Source organism: Strongylocentrotus purpuratus, unplaced genomic scaffold, assembly GCF_000002235.5.
Source record: "Strongylocentrotus purpuratus isolate Spur 01 unplaced genomic scaffold, Spur_5.0 spur5_scaffold_2, whole genome shotgun sequence".
NCBI lineage: Eukaryota > Metazoa > Echinodermata > Echinoidea > Camarodonta > Strongylocentrotidae > Strongylocentrotus > Strongylocentrotus purpuratus.
In genome coordinates this window covers 9,970,820-9,980,512 of record NW_022145605.1, presented here as the reverse complement: position 1 = coordinate 9,980,512, position 9,693 = coordinate 9,970,820, and the positions used below count along the sequence as shown (strand labels likewise).

General features: G+C 35.7%; 1 long non-coding RNA gene across 1 annotated transcript; it reads right to left on the bottom strand.

Moving 5' to 3' along the window:
* Positions 1-987: 987 nt before the first annotated feature.
* On the bottom strand, positions 988-7,435 carry LOC105442870. The gene is made up of 4 exons (XR_972543.2): positions 7,261-7,435; positions 4,643-4,693; positions 2,695-2,745; positions 988-1,640 (listed from the first exon to the last, which is right to left on the bottom strand). It is a non-coding gene; the product is annotated as an uncharacterized LOC105442870 (long non-coding RNA).
* Positions 7,436-9,693: the final 2,258 nt, after the last annotated feature.

The window sequence follows — 9,693 nt, the reverse complement described above, 5'->3', positions numbered from 1 at the left end:
CCTTTTTTCGAGTGGCGTAGCCAAGCAAGCATGAGATCTGTGATTTTTTTTGTGGTCAATTTAGAGATTTTCTGAAAAATCAGAGGCTGGAATATTAATAAGTATCCACCTTTGTGGTTTTCATGATGATGTTAACTTTTTAGAAGTTGGTTTTTTTATGGTGCCTAGTGCTCTTGTTACATATTGCTTCTTCCTTATATATGAGTATATTTGTGTAAAGTATTGACAAGAACATGTACTTTTAGTTTGAACTCCCTATCCACCAGATATTTACGTACATTTATTTCAATGTATTTATAATTGATATAATTTTATACTATTGAATATATGTAGAAGATGACAAGAATCATGAAATATTACCTATCATTAACAGTAATTATTGTGAGAAAAAACTATTGCCTTAATGAAATAATAAATGAGATTGGTTTTATTTACGATGATTACAAGGAGGTGGTCTGTCTTTTCTTAATACTTGTCATACTTGAGGGATACATATTTAACATACCATGTTGTAGAGCAAAGAAATGCATTGGTTTGCTCGTTTGTTTTCAAGGCAGAAAAGGGACACTTGTCTTTAATGTGTTAAGGAGAATGGAGGAAAGCCAGACAATGGGTGACAGGAGAGATAGAGAAAAGAGATGAAATGGGTAGAGAGAGAGAGATGAAATGGGTAGGAAGAGGGAGAAGGGTAAAAGCAGAGAGATAGATAGACAGAGAGAGAGTGGAAGGAGTGTGTGTGTGTGTGTGTGTGTGTGGGTGTGGTGTGTGTGCGTGTGTGAGAGATGAAATGGGTAGGGAGAGAGAGTGGGAGATCGGTAAAAGCAGAGAGATAATGAAGAAAGAGATAAAGAGCTGGGAAGAGGAGTGAGAGAGGTGAAATGAGAGGCAGAGAGAGGAATAAATAGTATGAAAGAGATTGAGCGAGGGAGAGGAGAAATCAGAGAGGGAAATATACATCAACAAAAACAGAATATTGTCACACGGAAGTCAATGTCGTACATTTTATTTGTCTATAATATCCAAAATTACAAAGACACGATTTGTAAGTTGTTGGTATTGAACAAAGAGAAAACGTCACATTTTCAAGTTCACACAAAATTCCACAAGAATCGCAAACAGGCAAAAACAAAGAATAAATTATTATAAAATCAATTGCTATTTTAGCAATGTGCCAACATAACAGTGCAAATAAACAATATCTGACAATATAAAAATTGAGGTTTTAGCCCTTAAAACTCTTTTCTGAGATAATTGTGGCAGTTCCAAGTGTTGCTGTTGACTAGCAACTAACACACGGAACTGCCACAGTGGAATGTTGTTACATAACCGGTTCACTCGGATAATATACTGTAGAGAAAGTTGGCAGTACCTGTTTTGATTCTATGGGGAAGATTACGGTTAAGAAGCATTGCTCATGGTATGTTCCTCTATATCTTCTGGACTTTAAAAGTTAATTCAGAAAGCAATACTATTGTTAAAATAAATCTTGAATATCTGTTTTTTCATAATATGAAGGGCTCAGGGTTGCGGATTCTTTGTAGTATATAATCATGGCTTCCACTGTTGAAATGCAAGTTTTCCTACAGCTTCCTCCATCTGATGAACGTCTTCCTCCTGGGCAACACACAGTTCGTTATTCTCTATGAAACAAACAAACAAACAATTACACAAAGCAGAGAGGCAAACAAGTAGTTATAGCCAATACACATGGAGATCTCTACATTTTTGTTCAGGACACAATTTGCCAATCTTTTTATATATTTGTTCAACAAAGCCTGATGACAGTAACAGTTTTATTGTGGAATAGATATCCTTAAAGACCAGGATTTTTAGGTTTTCTGTGAAACCAGAATTTTCTGGTAGTTGTTTATCTCCAGAAATGTGAAAAATAATTATCGTTGCTTTGTTTCAAACACTAGAATTGACGGAATATACAGGCCGGATAATTTCCCGATTTTTTTTCTTCCGATTTTTCCTTTATTTTCCCCAATTTTCTTACTCAAAGCGGGGAATGTTGTTAGATGCCATTCCCCGCCCCCTCCCCCGAATCTTTTCTTTTTGCTCAAGGGGGCGTGGTTGAGGGATTTTTTTTTTTTTTTTTTTTTTTTTAGAGCTCACCATCACCTCCTGCATATAATTTGTTTAATTCGTCACTCCATGTCTTAAAAACTGAATTTGAAGGTGTCCAGGATCCATTGACAGCTAGGTCTTTTAATCTTTGGTTTGGTTTGGTTTTATTTTCCGTATAAAAATTCAATACATACAAGAATACAATTTACAAATACAAATCAAGAATTAAAAAAACGGCTGGAAAGCTCTATTCAGAGCCATTATTAAAATGGCGCTGTTCTTCCTAAACGTCCAGAAATAAAACCCAGAATAGTACAAAAATATATAAAATTACAAACGCACTATCTACAACCCCCTCCCAAACCCTCTATAACACATTATGAATACGACTGTTACCATCCCTCCCTCCCCCTCCCCATTTACACCAAAAGTGTATACATCAAAATCTAGCATCCATTCATTTAGGCCCTGTCGAAATAGGTTGAAGTCTAAAGGATTCTCACAGCGTATGACAACCCTGGTGCTTATATAAAGTGTGGACTGTTAGTGTCGAGCCCTGCATTTACTTTCTCAATGTGATCACATGACCAGTACTTAATGTCATTTCATTGAAGTAAGGCTTACCCAGTGCATCCTCTGTACGATAAACACGACGACGACGAGTATACACTCCGCCTAGAAATAGAGCATAAAAGACATAAAATTAGCATAAGGTTATAAGATTGCCAAATGAGATTAAGCAATTTCCATATTTACTATATTGTGTTAGTAAAAGAGTGTTACGACTAGATGTCTTGCCATAGATCAGGTGCGGATCCACGGGGGGGGGGGGCGACGGACCAAAAAGAGTTTGAAAGTATTAAAAAGAAAAATCTTATTCTTCTTTTACATTTCGAAGCGTTGCATGGTTTTTTTTTTTTTTTTTTTTTTTTTTTTACATACATCAATTCACCCATTTAAGCATACTTTGAATCTGGTCACGCTTCGAAAAGTTCATGGCCTAGAATTTTGTTTCTGTTGATGATCAAATAAAGAAAGCACCCTTTATAGATCAGGGAGATGACAAAAAGCACACAGTAGGAGTCTACCGAGTGCAAGCTAAACAGCTCTTTACGACAATAAACATTGTAGTACTATTTTATAAAACGTCTCATTGTAACATTTCAAACGGTTTGTGAATTAAAAGGAGATTTTGTTTGTTTAGTTCACAGATGTCAGGTTAGTTTCTTAAATATACAGTTCCCATGGCAGCGGCCATTTTTTTGTAATTGACCGGATTCAAATGATCCATTTCTTTTTGTTATTATCAAACAGTTATCTGAAAATAATAAATGATCACCTTTTGTTTCATGTCGTTAAAACACAATTAGTATTTTCAACAATTCAAATCTTTCATGATTTGTTACCATAGTAACAGCCTAGTGATCAAGTCCATCACCTACTTTATGGCAAACAAACGATAACAAAGGGTCCTAGCAAACAAAAATCGTCCAGAATTTCCATAGCAACAGCCATTTTGAACATATCCGACACCTGTTATTACTTGATATATTATTTAAATACACATAATAGGGTTCAATCCCTTTTTTTACTTTATAGATTACAAATATATGACCTTTAAACAAAATCTATTGTTCTTGCTCCGTTACTATAGTAACAGCATTAGTTGTTACATGCACCCACCACTTTAGGGCAAACAAGCACATTCTGATAACTAAAAGGTCCTAACAGAATATTTAATCGACTGTGTCTAAGGGTGGGGCCTTTTCCAAAATCGGCTAATACCTGTGAGAATTGTCATATATGTACAAAGTGTTTTCCACTCAAAATATGCATCCAGTGAAAAGACAAACTCTTTTGGATAGCATAGGTAGACTTATCCATCATATTCATTTCTTTTCATTGTGTGGCATGACAACATATTATATGTGTAATCACTGGATGCATATTTTGAGTGGAAAACACTCTGTACATATACCGTATATGACAATTCATGTCCTAAACGTCCAGAAATAAAACCCAGAATAGTACAAAAATATATAACATTACAAACGCACTATCTACAACACCCTCCCAAACCCTCTATAACACATTATGAATACGACTGTTACCATCCCTCCCTCCCCCTCCCCGTTTACACCAAAAGTGTATTCATCAAAATCTAGCATCCATTCATTTACGCCCTGTCGAAATAGGTTGAAGTTATGGGTCAGTCACACGGCCACTTACGGTAGCTGCGGATGCTTACGGATAAAAGTCCGTAAGCATCCGCAAGGATCCGTATCATCCGTAAGCATCCGTATCCATCCGTAATTCAATCCGCAGGATCCGCAGACATACCCAGATCCGCAGCGGAATTTTGAAAATCTCAAAATTTTGCTGCGGATGAAATATACGTAAGCATCCGCAGGTCCGTAACATGGCCGTGTGACTGTAGCATAGGATTCTCACAGCGTATGACAACCCTGGTGCTTATATAAAGTGTGGACTGTTAGTGTCGAGCCCTGCATTTACTTTCTCAATGTGATCACATGACCAGTACTTAATGTCATTTCATTGAAGTAAGGCTTACCCAGTGCATCCTCTGTACGATAAATACGACGACGACGAGTATACACTCCGCCTAGAAATAGAGCATAAAAGACATAAAATTAGGATAAGGTTATAAGATTGCCAAATGAGATTAAGCAATTTCCATATTTACTATATTGTGTTAGTAAAAGAGTGTTACGACTAGATGTCTTGCCATAGATCAGGTGCGGATCCACGGGGGGGGGGGGGGGGCGACGGACCAAAAAAAGTTTGAAAGTATTAAAAAGAAAAATCTTATTCTTCTTTTACATTTCGAAGCGTTGCATGGGTTTTTTATTTTTTTTATTTTTTTTTACATACATCAATTCACCCATTTAAGCATACTTTGAATCTGGTCACGCTTCGAAAAGTTCATGGCCTAGAATTTTGTTTCTGTTGATGATCAAATAAAGAAAGCACCCTTTATAGATCAGGTAGATGACAAAAAGCACACAGTAGGAGTCTACCGAGTGCAAGCTAAACATCTCTTTACGACAATAAACATTGTAGTACTATTTTATAAAACGTCTCATTGTAACATTTCAAACGGTTTGTGAATTAAAAGGAGATTTGGTTTGTTTAGTTCACAGATGTCGGGTTAGGTTATTTAATATTTAGTTCTCATGGCAGCGGCCATTTTTTGTAATTGAGCGGATTCAAATGATCCAATTCTTTTTGTTATTATCAAACAGTTATCTAAAAATTATAAATGATCACCTTTTGTTTCATGTCGTTAAAACACAATTAGTATTTTCAACAATTCAAATCTTTCATGATTTGTTACCATAGTAACAGCCTAGTGATCAAGTCCATCACCTACTTTATGGCAAACAAATAACAAAGGGTCCTAGCAAACAACAAAAATCGTCCAGAACTTCCATAGCAACAGCCATTTTGAACATATCCGACACCTGTTATTACTTGCGATATTCTTTAAATACACATAATAGTGTTCCAGTTTTTTTTTACTTTTTAGATTACAAATATATGACCTTTAAACAAAATCTATTGTTCTTGCTCCGTTACTATAGTAACAGCCCTAGTTGTTACATGCACCCACCACTTTAGGGCAAACAAGCACATTCTGATAACTAAAAGGTCCTAACAGAATATTTAATCGACTGTGTCTAAGGGGTGGGGCCTTTTCCAAAATCGGCTCATGGACTAATATTGCTAATACCTGTGAGAATTGTCATATATGTACAAAGTGTTTTCCACTCAAAATATGCATCCAGTGAAAAGATAAACTCATTTTGGATAGCATAGGTAGACTTATCCATCATATTCATTTCTTTTCGTTGTGTGGCATAACATATTATATGTGTAATTACTGTATAGCTTAATGGCGTTTAAAAAACTTTGAAATATGATTGTTTTAGTAAGCGACCCCCATATTCTGAGTAAAGTCGCACTTTTATGTTTCATTTTGCGATACATTAATGTGTAATATCCAAGTTTCAAATATAAATTAAACATATTTATAACTACAAACTCATAATGAAATAATATATATGGAATAAGTCTTACTTGGGTAATACATATTCCGTCAAAATATGAAAAGTCATGATTTTGGACATTCTTCCAAACTTTGAGCCCAAAATGAAATGTTTGTTTTGTTTTAAATGTGCGTGGCATCCACCCCCTAGATTTTGTTTGGTATTTTGCAAGAGTTTAAGCATGAATGCCACGCCACGCATCCCCTCCCCCCCCCCCCCCCCCCCCCCCCCAATGCAGTGCAAAGTATAACAAAATCATGTCTTGGCTGGTCTACTTCTACTACCAAATCAACTGAATATCAGGGTGGGCTTCCCTTTTAAAGGAACTTGATAACATTGTTCAGATGAGAGAAAATGATGCTAAGGTAGTGACTTCAATGAAGATGTTTAATTAAAGATAATCTGAAATTTTGAGTGAAAACTGACTATTATTAACGATGTAAATTGGAGAAAAAAACTGTTCCTTAATTCTCCCAACTATATTATTACAATTGAAATACATTTTAGGTGAATGTAAATCGTTACAAAGCAATGAATTGGCTATATACCAATTCAGACATTTAGTGTTGAAAGATTTGGAGCGACTTTAGAATACCCCACCACAAAAATTGACCAAACGTTCGTATTGTTCGTATTGTATATAACCTTGTGAAATGGATCGCAATTCAGCCATTGGCTGCGATGATCTTTTTAATAAAAACCATTTCTATCTATCTATATTCTATCTAGGGCACCAAACGTTTCACCAACGAAGCTAAATCTCAAGATTAAAACTTTTAAGTAACACTTAACCTAATCCTAACCCTAACTTTAACCCTAACCCTAGGCCTTCAACGTCTACGTACATTAACCCTATTGGTGGGGTATTCTAAAGTGAAGCCAAAGAGAGTTTTAAAAGCCAGTCTTATGACTTTTTTTCATGGAAAAGCGGTTGGGAATTCAAAAATGGTTGGAAGAATTTACTGTTAGGTGTTGCACAGTGACGCCTTCAAAGTAAACCTTAGATATCTTTGTGCTTCTGAGAATTTTTCCAGGATTTCCTTATAGTTATAGGGTTAGTAAATTAGAAGGAATATAAAAAGTAACATTTCATACAACCGAATCACTTTAATATAGTACTCACCAGTTTCACCGAGGAATTCAGCCATTAGAATTACAGAAACCAGAACAAGCACCAAAAGACCCTTCATTTTGCTGGAGTATTTGAGATGATCTGCAGGGAGTGTTACAGTAAGGTGCGTCTTCTTACTCTGCCGGAGAATTCAAAAGTGAGACTTAAAATTAAGAATCACTTCTTATGTATTTATATACTAAAGAAAAGGAAGGCAAAGCTCTGCCCTACCCTTAGGCATGCATGTAAGGTCCGAAACAATGGATGCCATTCGCCTGAAAATTCTTATGGTCGATCGTATACTTCAACTTAATAGAATAGACAGGCAGCATGTTAATGCATTCAATGGGTATTGTTTCCACACATTTGCATAATCACCACGATTATTCAAGCTAGGTATGTGATTTGTAAAGTACTGATATTGTAGGTCATCATTCCTGCGATGCATAAACTGTTTTGTCTGAAGAATTTGGAATTTAACAGGTGATGGGTGTACATGCAGGTACTATTGGTCTTTACAATTAATTGGTGCTCTCGCTTACCTGTTTGGCCAAAACAGACAAAACAATGTGGCCCACGCAGTATGTGGGTACAGACAGACATAATTTGTTTCCACAACATTAGCATAACCATCATGACCATCGGATATGAGGTTTCTTTTGTCAAGTACTGATATTGTGTGTCATAGAACTTGAGACATACCTGCAATGGGTAAAATGTTTGTCTGAATTTTTTGAAATTTAACAGGTGATGGGTGCATACGCAAATACTCTTTATCATCAATCTGAGTCGTGGCTTCGCTCCTCTGTATGGCCCATACCAAAAATGAGCCCCACATTGTGCGAACAGACAGGCAACTCTTTATTCATTGCGTCACATGTTTCCGAACTGATATATGCAGATAATCTATATCACTCAAATAGGCCATTTTCGTAATGTAACCAAGTTTAATACATAAGTCTTTTTGAAGTGTCACAATACAAATTATTTCATTCACCTGATAAGAATAATAGTATTTTAATAGTCAGATACAAACTGCACATATTAAGTGTTGCTAGGTAGGTCAATTAAGCCATAATGTTTGTCCTACCTGGCAACAACTAATGTAAGCAGTTCGGATTCTGTCTATTGAAATACCATTATTCTTATCAGGTGAATGAAATAATTTGTATTGAGGCACTTCACTAATAATTATGCATTAAAGGTACTATGTCCCTTTTGCAGCCAACCTCAAATTCTGTAGAACTTTGCAGGAATTATGAATATGTCATGTATGTCCTATCTGTGAAATTTAAGCGTTAGCAGTGTCCTCATATTCAAATTATGCAAGGAAACCCGTTAATTTGCTAGACTTTACTGTCAGACACTATTGAGTGACTGACTGGCTTTTCTTCTTCTTTGGTAATAACATACATGAAAAGAGTTGTAAAGGGTACATGAGCATTTGTCTACATCAATAACCCACTTCTTGTGATGGCCAAGATTAAACTGATTGAATCTTTGCGCAGGATAAAACGTATGACCATTCGGTACAATTGTCTGAAAATCAAGACTATTACTTTTGGGCTCTATAGCCCTAAAGTCGATTTGACAACTAAGAGTCGTTATTTTCCCACTTGAAGACATTTTCAAGCCCCACCTTTTTTAGGGAAGTTTTAAATTAGTATTATCTTTCAAATGCAGTTGGAATTTAACTTTTTCATTTGTTTGGCATGCAAATGGGACATAGTACCTTTAAATCTGGTTACACAACGAAAATTGCCTATTGATTTGTAACTGTAACTGTTTTGACGGACAAATCGAAGGATAATGAATCTTATATTGGGGCAGAACTTGAGGGGATCCTGATATTTAACATGTGTTCGGGTTCATATGATATTACCCTCTGGGTGGCCAAAGCTGATGAGACCCACACAGTTTTGCGAACAAACAGACAACACTATACTGTAATATGTATATATTATGACTGTATTGATCCGTTTCCATAATTACTCATATTGCAGATTACAGAACTTGAGAGATCCATGCGATGAGTAAACTGTTTTGTTTGAAGGTTTGCGAATATCAATTTCCAGTTCATGAGTTACTGAACTAATTAACATAAAAATATATTAATAGGTAGTTTTATATGATATTGTATTTTTTTTTTTTTTTTTTTATCTAAAGAACGGACAAGATTTATTTTCTTTCTAAATTTATGAGGTAGCGACGTTTTGGTTTTAATATGTGTGTATATACATGCATGTAAGTAATGGCTGCCACAAAATGTATATATTCTTGAAGTGCAGACATGAGCAATTCGGCGCAATACATGTATATTATAAGTGAAGCTCTTGCGCACTAATGTTTAACCACGATGCGGCTGAGTTTATACAACCATATTGATTCCTCTGTCTGTCCAGTAACTTCACATCTTATTTCGTCTGTCATCCCTCTTGACTCCTA